The sequence below is a fragment of the Mus pahari genome, chromosome 17, assembly GCF_900095145.1.
Source record: "Mus pahari chromosome 17, PAHARI_EIJ_v1.1, whole genome shotgun sequence".
In the NCBI taxonomy this organism is placed as follows: Eukaryota; Metazoa; Chordata; class Mammalia; order Rodentia; family Muridae; genus Mus; species Mus pahari.
The window spans coordinates 58,221,008-58,237,048 of record NC_034606.1 but is presented as its reverse complement, the minus strand read 5'-3'; the positions used below and the strand labels follow the sequence as shown (position 1 = coordinate 58,237,048).

General features: G+C 46.1%; 1 protein-coding gene across 2 annotated transcripts in view; it reads left to right on the top strand.

Annotated features, from left to right (window-relative positions):
- Positions 1–476: 476 nt before the first annotated feature.
- Prickle1 (prickle planar cell polarity protein 1) overlaps positions 477–16,041 on the top strand; it is a 94,350-nt gene continuing 78,785 nt past the window's right edge. For both annotated transcript variants that reach the window (XM_029547858.1, XM_029547856.1), the window contains exon 1: positions 477–629. The gene's annotated coding sequence lies outside the window, so the exon portion shown is untranslated. The remainder of the gene's footprint in view (positions 630–16,041) is intronic.

Here is a 16,041-nt window from a genome sequence, read left to right as displayed (position 1 = left end):
GGGGCGAGGGCTCCGGAAGGAATTCAGAGTTTAATTAACTCGTGCCCTCTGTGCACGCCCCCAAAGGAAAGAGAACCCTAATAGGAACCCCGTCAAACTGTTTGATCAGAGGAAATTGGGTTCGCCTTTTCCTCTCCTTCACCTTTCCTATCTCGCAATCAATCCATCTGGATTATTGGCTGAACCTGGGCAACAGCATTAAAAAGGGCACAGAATCGGGGGCGGGGCGGGGCGGAGACTGGCGGGCCTGCAGACCGCAGCCTGGCGGGTGCTGCCTCGCGGGAGGGATCGCGGCCCCGCACTGTGCGCGTGGGCGCGCAGAGCCGCCTGGATCCCCGGTGTCCGCGCTCCGGGATTTCGCTGGCGCCCGCGCGACGGCCGGGGGCGGGTGCTCTGCAGCGACCGGGACTGGAGCGCGCACTCCGCCTGCAGCCGAGCAGCGGCCCGGGAGCCGCCAGCACCATGCGAACCCCGCGCCGCCTGCGCTGACCTGGACCGCGCGGCCGCAGCGCTACGGGCCGGGCTGCGGACACTCCCGGGGCTGCGCACGCGGGAGCGCGCCTGACGCGGAGGACCGCAGCTCTCAAGCGCCACCGCCGAGGACCGCGCGGCCGCCGCTCGCGCGTGGGGTGAGTGGCTCCGGGCGAGGGGCGCCGCGGCTCGGGCCGCGTTGTCACGGCGCGGGGTGGGACGTCCGGCGGTTTGGGAGCGCGGGGACCGCACGGGAAGAGCTGCTGGGCTGTGGCTACGTAGAGGCTGGGCGCACGGCCCCCCCGGGCTGCGTGGCAGCCAGGTCCCCCCTGCGCCGAGGCCAGCTGCATGGCCCGGAGCCCGGCCATGCGAGATCGGGGAGGCGAGGGTGAGTGGCTTAGGATCGCCTGTCACCTACTGGCGTCGGCGGGGAGGCTCGGCGCCTAGCGCGCCCGGGAAAGGCCGCCTGCCCTGGCGAAGCAGCCGCAGCCTGCCCTCGGTGGAGACCCCTGCTCTGCACGCAGCTCGCCCGTGGGAGAGAAGGGGAGCCGCGGCGTCCTCCCTTCTGGCAGAAAAAGTTGAAGAAACTAGGTCTGTTAATAATTAGCAGGATCGGGACTCGGGATGCAGCAGAAAGCTGTTGAGTTTTCATTGCCCTCTAAGAAAAACAAACGGCATCGCCAACGACTATTGGCAGGGCCGTGTTATTTTTGGGACTTTGGGAAAATTGTCTACAGATTGCGTTCGGGAGACTGAAGACGCGGGAGGGGTGGTGTACCCGGGAGGTCGCGGGGACGGCTGGCACAGCTTTGAGTCCCAGCCCGCCCCTGGAGGACTCAGAATCTTAAGCCTGACGCACTTGGTTCCTGGTTTTAAAACGTGTCAGAGGCAGAACTGCAGCCAGGATCAAGGAGAAGAGCGCACCGCGAACCGGCCTAAAAGGAGCATGAGTAAAAATCGCTGGCGGAGCCCAAGTGCACTTGTGCTGTTTTAAAAAAAAAAAAAAAATGCTGCATTTGTGGCTTTTAGGATAGGTTTTATGAATGACAAATTATACTTGATGAAATTGTATCTCCTATCTGTCCCTGAAACAGTTCTGTCTGCCGCCTGGTTTTAATCAGCGCTTTGGGAAGGCAGTGTCTGCGCTGATGTTATATAATTGACATGGTTCGCCATCAGATATTTTTAATGTACTTTCGGACTAAAGAAACTTCATCTGTCTCTTCAGACAGGCCCAAGGTGTAGACAGAGTGAGGGCTGCTAAGGTTTGCCCTCCTCCAGCTCCAGATGTGTGAGCTCAGCTGTTGCCTGTCACTTAGGTGACAACTGGCCTTTTTCTGACTAAGCCTTTGCTGTCGCCATTATCCTCAGTAAAGTGTCAGTGTTCGGAGGCCTTCTATTACCAAGAGGGGGACCGTGCCCCTTGGGAGGTGTCAGCCGTGTTTGACCATCCCTAACAATATGTCTGTTTTTAGAGTAGAAGCGGGGGTGGGGGTGGGGGGGGGAAACCCAAAAAAAAAAAAAAAACCCTGACAGCAAGATAGATACACTTTTAGATTAGGACCAACCTAATCTAAAAATTCTGTTTTAATCAAGAAAGCTCCGTAAGGATGACGCAATGTTTGTCAAGCCTTTTTCCCTAGAACAATATTTACTCCCACCAGGGGATTTAAAACTTAAACAGCAGCCATTTATCTTGCTGTCTGGTAGAGCTGGGTTCATTTTGCCTCCAATGTGGTCCTAGCCTAGGTGGCTGTGACGAGAATCTATCATTGTAGCCAGCTGGAGCCTGAAGAAAGGAAAATATAACACCTGCTGGTACCAGAGAGTCCTAAATGCCATCAACCGGGCAGTCGGGAAACACAGGAGATATTTTATAAGCGCTTCCAGAAATGTTTATACTAAAGATTTAAAGGTTAACAATGCAAGGGCTATACACAAAAGGCACTAGAAATAAATGGATGTTGCCCTCAGTTAAGAGATCGCATACTTACTGATAATTTGAAGTAATAATTATGACTCGTGAATGAATTCTCATGCTTCTAAATAAGCCCCAGAAAGGAAGGGAAGTGGGGGGAGGGGACAGAATGATGTCTAAAGATGGACAGGCTGATATGAGTCAATGAGTTTAGTAATTTAATTTTTTTTTTTCATTCTTAATCTGGTACTAGTTAGAGAGTTACCACTGAGTGAGCCTGTTGATTCATAGACTCTTTTGAAGAGAAAACTGCCATATGTCACTAAAGTGACAGATTCAATCAGTTCTGCTGGTAACGCCCAATGAAGCTTAAAAGGTTGACTATGGTTTTTTTTTTTGGTTTTTTTTTTTGTTGTTGTTGTTGTTTGTTTGTTTGTTTTTATAACCAAAGACCATGGGTCTACTCTTGGTTGTAATGAGTCAGCTTGGGTTATGAAAGGAACACCTAATACGAGCTAGAAAGAAGAAAAAAAGTTTGCAGTTAACGACTGGAGTATGATAGAGTGGGCCCTAAAAACGGAGTTAAATTTTACAGTTTCCTCAGGGAATTTCAAAAGTGAGCTGGGACGTAAATTTTTGAAGTATAATGATTAGATAATCTCTTTAAAGTCTACAGTAACTTGTCAGTAGTGCACAAAAAGGCTAAGTTCTGTAAAGTGATGTCTTTGCAGTACCAGTGGGCTAACCTGGGCAAGTGCTGGTCACTATGAGTGAGCCCCGCCCCAATGACACTCCTAAGGCTGGAGATATAGGATGAAGACTCTTTAAAAATTATTTACCATCAAGTAACTCTTAGAATACCCGACCCATGTTTTTGAACTGCCTGATCAGGGTTAGGTTTGCTGACCTTCTAATTGCTTCGTTCAATTCCCTGAACCAAGTCGTTTATAATGGACACATCTTCTGTTTTAAAGAAGGAGAATTTCAAAAAGCAAAATGGGGTTCTAGAGAGATGGCTCGTTTGGGAAAAGTATTTGTTCTGCAAAGATGAAGGCCTCGGTTCACATCCCCAGGACCCATGTACAAAACTGGGTGTGGTCACCTGTGCTCAACGGCAACCAGGGGAGCTGGTCAGGAGGAACCTAAGCTCGCTCTCAGGCCAGGCAGCCTAAACCATCAGCAAGTTCTAGATTCTGCGAGATACTTTGTCTAAACAAGAATTAAATAAGGTGGGGAGACATGGAGGAGGATGCTGGACATCAACCTCTGACCTCCATGCAAAGACCTACACACACACAGACACACACAGCACATACAAACCACACGCACACACAAACCACATACAAACCACACACACAGCACACACAGCACACACATTACACACACACATATCACACACATCACACACCACACACACACACACACACACACACACACACAAGTGATTCTCATGTGACCATAGAAATGTTTATGTCATCTGACCAACATAGACTCCTCCCCACCCCCAGGAAAACAGTTCTGTGTTTTCTCCATGTTATATAAATCAGTGTTCTTCGTTCAGCTCTTCCCACTGTGAGACTATTAAAACTGTGTAAATCCAGGTATCCAATGTTCTATAGTGACAAGGAATAAGGGAGAGGAGAGAGGTGTTTCCCCGTGGGTATGCCAAGAGACCGTTATTTAGTTTTCTCCTGGTTATTGGGTAGAGATTTGTAGAGTTGCACAGCGATGCTTTTAGAAAGTGGGCGTGGACAAATGCTTGGGGGAGGAAATCAGAGTTATCTGGAGGTCAAGCCATGCACTGCTACAGTGCTGTGCCTCTAAGGCTCAGCAGCAAAGGGAGCCAGCGCCTCCAACAGTAAGTCAGAAACCAGGATTGCCCGAGGGTGGCAGAGCCACTCTGTCTGTCCTTCTGGACTCCTCCCTTTGGATATAAGCATAGGTCATCCCTCAGCACCCTGGTAACCAACAAACCTTGTTTATGGTAATGCTGAGCGGAAGGGGGTGGGGGTGGGGGTGGGGGTGGGGGAGATTGGCTCCTGCTGTGGGCTGGTGCGTGAGCATCCAGGACCAGCACAATGGGCTGGCCAGTAGCAACTAGGAACCCTTGCAGGCCTGTTTCCCTTGCCCCTCTCTCCTGAAGAAGGCAGTGGAAAGAGACTTTACAGCTTGGGGCATGCTGATGTCATGATGCTTCTGGCACAAAGATACGACAGAATAATCAGATCCCTCTCTGTGTGCCAAAATGACACGATTTTTCCACGAGCTGTTCCTGAACTGCTGGTCCACGGGCACGGCCTGTTTCCAGTTATGGAGTGCGGGAGGGGGTGCGGCGGGGTCGGGGGTGGGGTGGGGTGGGGGGCAGGCCTCTTCAGACAGTTCGATAATTCTTCCTGTGTCTGTCTGTTTAAACTACAAGCTCATGGTCACATCTGAAGGGGCTTCTTTGAGAACACAAAGACAGTACCGCCTCCCGAAGTCATTTACCTATGAGTAAAAACCCCAGATAGGCAGAAGCCGGTGTAAAATATTTGAAAACAGAGAATGGAAAGGAAGCCAGCAGCTGCCATTCACTTTTATGTGACGCCTCTCCCCCCAAGTTTTGTTCTAAAAAGTTTTTAAATCAACTGGCTAGTTAAGCTGACTTTGCATTTTTTTTCTCCCTGGGAGATTGGAGCGATCCCGTTCATTGCCAGCAGGTTACATACAGACTCTTCAGAAAACAAGTTAGGGGCTGTGTTATTTCATATGTCTTGGTGCCCAGTCCTACTTGTGGATTTGCAGCTCCTGCCAGCTCTGCTCTGCTCTTCTGTTCTCAGTAGGCCTTTGGAAAGAGACATGTTGTCCGTGAAGGGTGGCATTCTACATTGAGATGTGCCCCCAGTGCCTTGAGTCCACTCCCATAGACCCACTGGCCCTTCTTTTATGGAGGTACTGGGCCGACAGTTCACAATTATGGTCTGTGACTTTAGTAACAATTCTGTTTGAAATGTTTCCAATTACACATGAGATTGGCCCCTCGAAGCAGCTGCGTGCCAGAAGCATTTCCTAGTGTGTTCCAAGAATCAGGCTGTGATTGCTTTTAATTTAAATAAAGGCTATTTGGCTTCCTGTGATGTTTTTTTATAACCACCTTTTCCGAAGTTTGTGTTGCCTTAAAAAGTAAAAACAAAAAGAGGCCAGTATAGAGTAGCCACCAGTTTTCTAGGATACCATTTGCCTTGAGCAAACACTCTGAACTTAATAAAAGAAACTTAAAGAAGCATTGTGCGCCATTGGGTTTCCCCAAAGAAGGGGGAAAGGTTATCTGGTAAGACATTGTAAGTAGCTAGTGTTTTCAGGTTTTCTTCCTTGTTTTTCTTTAGAGACTGTCATAATTACACATTTAGGCCATTGGATAGCATCTGAAATGTCTTTTATTCAGAGTATTCCTTTTGAAGGACCTTGAAGAATGGTTTAAAACAAAAATACTAAAACAGGAGGGGAGCTTAAAATATACTTAAGACAAAACAGGAGATAGCAAATAATTTCATCTGTCCTACAGGCTCGAATTCTTCCTAATCTACTTCCTCTGTGGGCCTCCAGCTTTTTTTTTTTTTTTTTTTAACACAGTGGTGGCTCTAATCCGCTAATAGCCAGCAGATATATTTGATATACTGAACTTGAAAATAAGAAAATACACAGTCTTGGGACTTGGCTAGTGTGGACTGGGATCGGACTGGGGGACTCTGTTTCCAGAAAGGTTTTCTGCCCCCTCCCCCTGAAACACAACATCCACAGCCAGAGGGGATCCGATGCACCCTTGGAAGGCTCTTCACATGGGCTCTTTCAGTGCCTCAAGAGCATCCCGGAGAACAGAATGCTTCTTTGGGTTCAATGGTAGTTGACTTGCATACATGCCAACGTCTCTCCTGGCACTTCTGGAAATTTTCCACCTCACAGTAAATAGAGCTGTTTGGTCCAGATTCGTAAATGCCACGTTTCATGGAGCCCCTGCAGGAACAGCACACATTCAACCAGGGTCGTTGAACCCTCGAGGTTAGATTACTGACTAAATCCCAAATGTGCCCAGTAACCAGGTCCACTGGGATCTTTCATCAAATTAGAAGGAGTTAGCTTAGTCTGGGTAGAACAGAGCCTTCAAAGAACATCCAGTGGTCCCTACATAGGGTCCTTCTCTTTTTCCACCCCCCTTTATCCTTGGGCACTGCCTATCAATTAGACCTCCTCCGAGGTTCCTTGGTTCATGGAGAGGTAAATTGAGGTCTGTGCTGCTGCATAGCTGAGCACTCAGGATGATAGACACGCCCACTGCATTTGGGCCCTTTGCTATAGAGACCCATTCCTCAATAGCTACTACCATTAAAATAGAACATCTCTTAGAAGCTTTTCCTATATTGGCCAGTTCTCTGTCTACATACACACACACACACACACACACACACACACACACACACACACGAGAGAGAGAGAGAGAGAGAGAGAGAGAGAGAGAGAGAGAGAGAGAGAAACAGAGAGAGACAGAGAGAGATGCATACACATACACACANGAGAGAGAGAGAGAGAGAGAGAGAGAGAGAGAGAGAGAGAGAGAGAAACAGAGAGAGACAGAGAGAGATGCATACACATACACACAGAGACATATATGCATACACATACACACAGAGTCATATATGTATAGACACAGGCATATATGCATACACAGTAGCCTAATCATAGCAATATTAGCCTGTTTCGCTTCAGCAAAAGTTCACTGATTTTATATATATACCTTCAGTAGATGCATCTGGGCTATTATCATTATTATTATTTCGATGAGAAGCAAATAGTGTGGTAACCTGGAGAAATCCATCACAAACCCCACCCCTGCCCCCTGTCTGATCCCAGTCCTCACAAGGCAAGCCACAAGTCTGTAAGTCCATCGGTATAACTGATATTTCCAGCTGGGCGATTTACATGCTTGATCAATCTTAAGTTCCTCGTTTCAGGACTGAAAAGAGACTAATTGTATGGCCCTTGGCTTTGGTCTAACGGACCTGTGCCAGACCACGTTAGGCTTCCCGTAAGATTGCCCAGATGCTGGAGCACTTGTGTGACCTCTGTCAAGAGAAATGACATTTTCAATTCTTCTGTGTCTGTGTAATTAACAAGTATGAGCCAGCCGGTGCTCTAGGAGTTTATACATGTTACATAATTTCTTTTTGAAAAAAGATAAAGTGAGCTCTGAAGTCAATGGAGCTGCAGATGTTTCTTATAGAAAGTGCAGATGTGTTGTGGGAATTCTGCACCGCCTTCTGAGCTTAGCTTTGTTCATTTCCAGGATCCTGTGAGTAACTCCACTGAGCTGCCTCAGCCCCCATTCTCACACAAGTCTGGAGCAAGAGGCTGAAGTGAGAACTTGACCCTCACATTGCTCTGGAATGCTTCAGCCTTCTCTGTTTTTGTGAATATGGAGGGAGAGAAGAAGAAATGCATAGATGTTTAACTAACTTAATCGCGTATGTTCCTGTGGTGGGCTGTCTATAAATGTAACCAGCTAAGCGGGCTAATAGCCAAAAACACGGCCTTCAGTCCTGCCAAGTGTGAGAAAAGCAGGCCAGCTTTCTCCATTTTGAGGGATCAGAAAATGTACTTTCTTAACCTTCTGTTGAATGTTAAGGAATAAGCCAAGAAAAATCTATCCCCCCCCCCTTCTTCCTGACCCATGGAAACCAAACAGCAGTGCTTTGCAATGCCAGTGCCTTGCACAGGACTTGGCTGTGTCGAGAGGAGGTGACCAGGTCACTGGGGCTCGAGGAGCCTACTGGTGGTTTTTTGTGTTTGTGCCACCTGACTTTTTAACATCGTTTCAGTAATCTTTGACAGAATATGGTTGACCAGTTGTCCTCTTTGCTCTTGAGCGGGGCTTCTAAGACAGATAGCTGTGAGCTCACAAGTAACCACCATACAGATTAAGACAGTTCGATTCTCACTGAAAATCATCCAAGTGGAGCTGTAGACCAGGAGCTGTGTGGTTTTCAGTCAGTTCTCCGTGTCTCCGGGCTTCAGTTCCCTTGTATATAGAATGGAAAAATTAGATCGATATGTAGTTATTAAAGGATAACTTAATTAGTCATAAACACCTGTAGAACTTTGTCAAAGAACAAATAATGTACAGAGATTTTAAGGGCTTGGGGGCTATTTCTCAGTACTGGGTATTGAACCCGAGAAAGACTTATGTGGGTTCAATGCTTACACTGCCTCTGAGCCACGCCCTCAGCCCTTGGGCGGCCTCTCACACACACACACACACACACACACACACACACACACACACACACACGTGGTCTGAATCAGCCAATCAGGTGATTCCAGTGCACAGCTGTGGTAGAGCCACTAAATTAGATATTGGCAGAGGTTCTCTGCCCCGCGGAGGCTGATCTCTATGCTCTTCCCTTCCCTCGTGCTCCTTCACTGCCCCTCCCTGCCTCCCTCCTTCCACTTTTGTTCATCCATTCTGAATGGCTACTTTCATTCGAGAGCTTACAAACTATTGTAACGTCACAGAGCCCAGTGCTACCAGGATCTCGCTGCTCTGTTTATGGCTCATGGTGATTCGTGTCAGAGAGGAACCAGATGCCTACCTCTTCCTGACACTCGCTGGCCCCCAGCAAACGCAGTTGCCTGAAGTCAGAGAGATTTGTGAAAATATTATTTGAAAACATAATTCATATTATATTTTTGTCACTCTGTCACAGTTAACATTATCTTTCACTAGTCTGAAAAAGAACATAATGAGCATATTGTGTTGCTGTACATTTACCATACACTTAAGCATATTTACTGTAATTTCTTCCAGATTAACAATCAGTCCATTGTTTTAAACTTGGAAGTACTCTGCTTGAAAAGGTATTGGCAGACTAGCGGAAAATTGCAGCTTATTCCAAAGTGAAAGTTTTTTAGAAAATGCAATCTGCATACAGTTGAAAAATGACTTTATCCTACATCTTCTTACATGTTGAGTTCCTGTGGCTGTTTAATAAATAAATTTCATGGTTTTGTGATCATGAAAAATATGTCTGGGCTGGAGAGATGGCTCAGCGGTTAAGAGCACTGACTGCTCTTCCAGAAGTCCTGAGTTCAAATCCCAGCAACCACATGGTGGCTCAGCCATCTACAATGTGATCTGATGCCCTCTTCTGGTGTGTCTGAAGACAGCTACAGTGTACTCAGACACATAAAATAAATAACTCTTTAAAAAAGAAAGAAAAATATTCCTGCTGTGCTATGCTCTCCCAACTATTGCACAATAAAAAAATTTAAAACTTATCTGAAAAATTATAAGTTTATTACACTTTTATTTACCATTGAACATCCTACTTTTAGGAAATTTGAATCTGGGGCTGGAGATATGGTTCAACGGGTAAGAGCACGGACTGCTCTTCCAAAGGTCCTGAGTTCAAATCCCAGCAACCACATGGTGGCTCACAACCACCCACAATGAGATCTGACGCCCTCTTCTGGAGTGTCTGAAGACAGCTACAGTGTACTTACACATAATAAATAAATAAATAAATCTAAAAAGAGTATTTTTAAAAAAAGAAGGAAATTTGAATCATAAGATCAGGCATTTTTAAATAGAATTTTATTAGCATGAGCCCTTAGTTAACTCTGTGTGTACATCGATACAGGTCTGTTCTTTCAACAATGGGAATACTGATTACCATTTCTAGGGTTTTTTTTTTTTTAATTTATTTTCTTTTTAATTGGGGGAAGGGGAGAGGCAGGAGGGACATATGTGCACATTAGAAGTCACAGAGGCAGGAAGAAGGTATCAGGTCCCCGTGGAGCTATTGCTGCAGGTGGTTGTGAGGTGTATTACAAAGGTGATGGGAAGCAAACCCAAGTCCTCTAAGAGAGTTGTTCCTCTCTTAATTGTCTATCCCTCTAGCCTAGCAGTTTTCAGCCTGTGAGTTGCTACTCCTCTGGAGCTGAACAACCCTTTTACAGGGCTCACAGATCAGATATCCTGCATATCAGATGTTTACATTACAATACATAACCATAGCAGAATTACAGTTATGAAGTAGCAATAAAATAATCTCATAGTTAGGGGTCACCACAACGTGAGGAACTGTATTAGAGGGTGGGTCTAGCCTAGTTCCCATCTCTTTGGACAAGTGAAGCAGTCTTTAAAACTAGCTAATCATAGCTGTTTCTAGAGCCAGCCTGTCTTCCAGAACATAAAGTTCTCTTTAAGTGTATCCATGCTGTGTCTAGAGGCTCATATCAGAGGCTCAGTACAATGTTACAAACATGCAGTGTTTCTCCTAGTTAGGATACTATATCTGAAGTTTTTCCTATCAAGCATGGGAAAATGATTATGTAATTTTGTAGACATTGATTAGAGAATTTGTTGCCTATCTGATTTCTTTGCCTCTTTTAGAAGTCTTTGAAAATTTAGATGCTGCTTGTCATTATCCAGTATGGCCATTGTCACAGACATACACAGGCTACATGGAACTTTAAAAGTCCACTCAGGATGTGGGAGAGCATGTGTCTGGCAAGTGTAGGCCCTGGGTCCCTTCCCCAACACAGTGACTGAATAAATAAATAGTCAACATCTGCCAGGCAGTGGTGGCGCACGCCTTTAAACCTAGCACTTGGGAGGCAGAGGCAAGTGGATCTCCATGAGTTCGAGGCCTGCTTGGTCTGCAGAGTGAGTTCCAGGACAGCTAGGGCTATACAGAGAAACCCCTGTCTTGAAAAAAATAGCATCACTAGTGTGTGTCTGCTTAGCAAAAGTCAAGAGGTCATTGGATGCTTCTTCAGCTTTCTGGATTTTTTATTGATACTTGTTGTTGTTGTTGTTGTTGTGTTGTGGATTTTGCCTTTTCAAAACTAGATTTCTCTGTGTAACTTTGACAGTTCTGGAACTCACTCTGGAAACCAGGCTGGCCTTGAACTCATAGAGATCCTCCTGCCTCTGCCGCCTAAGTTCTGTGATCAGAGGTGTGCACCACCACTCCCTGGCCCTACTATTGTGGTTTTAGTTCAATTTAATTTTTTTAAAGGCTTTTAAATTTACTACTCTAATACCTGACTAACTTTACGTTGTCCCTTAGACTTCCTGCTCTATAGGTATAACCAGATCACAAATATCAACCCTTCTGTGCCTCTTCCCCTATCAAATGCACACTGCTAAGTCAAGTATCCCGGGCCTCAAAGTGGACATTTCTACCTGAATAATCTGCTTCAGTGGTTGGCCCAGTGTAACTGAAAACTCTCAGTCATTCCGTGAACACTGCGGGGCACTGTCCTCAGGAAGATTTAAGCCATAGCTAACAGAGTTGAGAGATCTCGGGAGATCAAGGGAGGGCTGCCTCCCATTTGTATTGGAGGGTTTAACTCTCCTCAAGTTTTGCAGCTAATCCCATGTTTGTGCTGGCTTCCAGACTCCTATAAAGGGGCACGTGTACCATCCACGTCTCTACGCAAGGCACCTGGGAACAGAAAGGGATCCCTGATCTGGCTTCTGTGGCTCAGCAGCGGCATCCCCGCATTCTCTAGTGACAGCCACATCCCTACCTGTGACTCTTCTCCAGAGGTCTCTAGACCCATCTCTCTGCTTTCTCTTCTGCCCCTCAGGGAACAGGGTAGATGCTTAATAGTTGTGAACAGACGGAATCTTCACCATAGCACAGTAGCATCTAGTGCTCAGGGGAAACGAAAAACTTTACTATAGTTGCATTCTGATACTAAGGCCATAAAGTTAACAAGTGGCTTCCTGTCCCTACAGAGTTGCCGCTTAGGGACCGTTTTGTAGATAAAACTAAGACAAAAGAAACCAGGATTTTTTTCCCCCTGATGCTCAGGGGTGGTGGTGGCCGTGGTGATGGTTTAGTTTCTCTGTGTAGCCCTTACTGTCCTGGGCCTCTATAGATGAAGCTGTCCTTGACCTCAGAGATCTGCCTGCCTCTGCCTCCCAAATGCTGGGGCCACCTGGCTAGCATGTTTTCTGAGAAAATTCCCTCTTGTTTGAATAAAGCTAGAGTAAGATAAGACTCAAGGGCGGGTCTGGCCACGCCTCCTTCTTTCCTCTCCTTCAGCCCACAGTGAGAGATGAACCAGGACTGGCCAGCAGAGAGGGATTTGGTCGGAAAAGATGGACATCTTCAGGGAAGCTCTGTAGCCTTCCTCTTCGTCATGAGCCACACTGCCTACGTAAGAGACGGGTAGGGGATGAATCTTCAGACAGGCTTCGGAGCCTCCTGATGATGACAGGCCTGTCATTTACTCTTGAACTAAATGCCAGTGCCACACATCAAATCCCCTAAGTGATTTCAACCAGCTTGCTAGGAACTCTAGTTGCCTGAGTTATTATATCAATGTCTCAAGTTCCAGTGACTAATTGGCAGGGATCAACTTTCTAAGAAGCCTAGACAACCGATTTGTCCAGAAATGATCATGTTTTAATTTGATGCTTTTTTTTTTTTTAAACTATAGTAAGACAAATGCCTCCCAAGGCAAAAAGTCTTTTGATGTACTTCCTGGGTCTTTATTCTGGGCTTGGTGGAGTGGCCTACCCGAGGTTAATCCAATGGACTGATGAGGAATCCACTCCAGTTGCTAGGCAGCCGTGGCTTGGCAGCTCCTGAGTAGAGAGAGCGTGCCTGCGGTTGAGAACTTCAAAGGAAAGCGAATCGGGGAAGGTAGAATGAACATCAACGTTGCTTTACCCAACATGGTTGATGTCCGTGGTCTGCTACCCAGCGCTCTTCTTACACGCATTGTGTTCTGTGTAGCAAATGCTTTGAAATGACTGTGGACTCTTAACTACCTTGCAGAAGTTGGATGAGTCACTTAGTAAATCTCTAGTCTTTTTACTCTACTCTGCCTCGGTCTCGTCAGTTAGATGTGAAGGTCATGGTGACATTTTTAGTTCATTAATTTTAATTCTGAAATAGGAGAGTTGGAGACTTTATCCCCTGGGGAGGGGGGGGCTGGGTGGTGACTAGAAGATGGAAAGTGGTACCAGTAACCACCATCACTACTTGAACGGATGGGTAGAATTGTTTAACTGATCATTTAATTAATTATTTGAGTCCACTCAAAACTACTCCTATTAGCCAGGTTCAACTTACAGCTTTGTTCATTCATTATTCCCTGTGGCCAATTCAAAACCCAGAAATTGCTATGTTTGAAGAGCTCGGGGAGTCTATACTTCCCAGACTTGACAAATGGTTTAAATAGGTCACTGACAGTACAGTATGATAGCTAAAGATAAAATAAAAATAAAATAAAACCGGGAGGCAGGGGTGCTGCAGCACTTGGGAGGGAGAGGCAGGNGGATCTCCATGAGTTCGAGGTCCACTTGGTCTACAGAGTGGGTTCTAGGACAGCCAGGGCTACACGGAGAAACCCTGCCTTGAAAAACCTAAAATAAAATTAACAGAAAAGCAGGGTTATTAAACAGAAAGCTACCAGTGTTGATATAGGCACAACAATGGCTGCCTTGTCTCTGGTAAGAAGTGGTACTGTGAACAGTGTATTCATCATGGGAAACATCGGGGGTTTAAAACATGGACCTCCAAGTGCTACGCTCTCTCGGATTTGTAAAGTCACTTCGCGATAACAACTGTTTAAAATGTCCATGCCATGACAGGGTTTGCTGGAAGATAGGCCCACTTGAGTTGGTTTCCTAATATTTTAAAGATTCGTGATAGCACTCTCATGTCTTTCCCAGGTCTATCAGGCAGCTGTATGCTGCACAGGAAAGTCCCTTGTGTGTTGTGTTAGTCCTGGCTGGTACAGGTTGCACACATACCCAGACCCAGCTGAAAGTACCTTCTAGTGCACTGCGATTAGCTGAACCATTTACTTCCCAGCAGATTCCCAGACCTCAACTGTCCATCACCTTCTAATGAGGCCAGACTCCGTCAGGAGCCCACACTGGGAAGCACGAAGCCGCCAGCAGCATATTCCGTACACCAATCAGCATAGCAACACACAGCGCTGCATCTCCCAGCAGGTTCCTGAGGGACTCCGAGGGGCTGTGCAATAGGAAGGACTCCATAATGCGACATTAATAATCACCAGTTTGAATCTGGGTCACCTCAGCCCATGACTCAAAGATCAAACGCCACCCAATGGTAATGGGAGTGTGAGAAAGTACCGCAGAGACACCCCGTGTTTCTTAATGACACCTTTATGCCTCTTCAGCGCTGTTAAGGGCAGGATGGAAATCAAGCGGCCGAGCCCTTGGTCTGGAGGCTAGCCCTTCAGGGTACAGCTGGCACACTTTCGTGGGGACTCTTGAGGGAAGTCACAGCAGCTTCTGTTGATCTAGCTTCTTAAAGCCCTTTCATCTTTTCCTGACCATGGGATCGCTTCAGAGTAGTGATGCCTGTTTTGCATATTCTCTTGTCTCTTTCCTGTAAAAGGAGAAAGACACTATGTTCACATGTGCATGTTAGCCTTTAATATTCATCTTTGTTATGCTTAATTCAATTTGGGGATATGGTTTCCTTGCAAGATGCCTTTATTGAATGATCGCATTGGGTCAGGCATGGAGTAAGGCTCTAAGAACACAAACACAAGACTAGTCCAATTGTGAAAGAATTAACTGTTGGTAGAGGAGAAAAGGGGCACTAGAAATGAAATATGCATATATATATATATATATATATATATATATATATATAGTCTTTATATAAATGTATATAAAGGGGAAGACACAGGCTGTTTGTCCCATCACATGTAATTTGTGATGGAAAGCATCAAGAAGTAAAAGAAGGTAGTCCTGAGCCTAAAGGATGAAGATGGAGACTGAGTTGTTCTAGGCACAAGGCAGAGAGTACAGGAAACAGGAGAGAAGCGTGAAGTCCCTGAGCTGCAAGTGTACGTGGCTCAAGCATTGGCTTCGCTGTTCCTTAGGGGTTTGTTGCCCCTTTACAAACACTCAGTTCCAGTCACCAATATGAGATGTGTTTGACAGCCTTCCCTCCGAGCTTGTCTTTCTCAGATGTGGGGGCTTTAAGCTTTGGAATAGGAGACCCCTCTTCTAGGCTGAGAACAGCTGGTCCTGACGCCAGGTATGCACACAAGTGTCCTTTCTTCATTGCATCAGGACACGCCAGTCCCTTCAGGCTCACTGAGACGCAAAGGTCCACTTGAGCAGCACCAAAGGATGCAGGTTGTGCTTCTGAGATGCTTGTGTTAGCCTCTGGAAGAGATCCTGTGGACAGAAAAGGCCTGAGTGTGGTCGAGTAGCCTCGGACCGTGACGTACTATGTTGCCTTCTCTGTTTTGTTTCATGAAACCTTTTTAATAATAAAATAAAAACTTACAGATGTAAATAGTAAAGAGTAGCCACACAGGAGATTAGTAGACTCACTGCTGTCTGCTTCTTTTCCTCCTTTTCCTCCGGTGTCTCACTATGTAGCCTTGTCTGGCCTGGAACTCACTAAGTAGAGCAGGCTAGCTTCAGACTCTCAGAGATCCACCTGCCTCTGCCTCCTGAGTACGGGGGTTAAAGGGGTACACCACCATGCCCAGGTCTTCATTTGTTGATATTTCTTGAACTCCTTTTCAAAAAAAATTATAAATTAGAAAAATGAAATATTTAAAAAAAAAACCTATAACTCAGCTTTTAGAATAGCAATATAAACTAC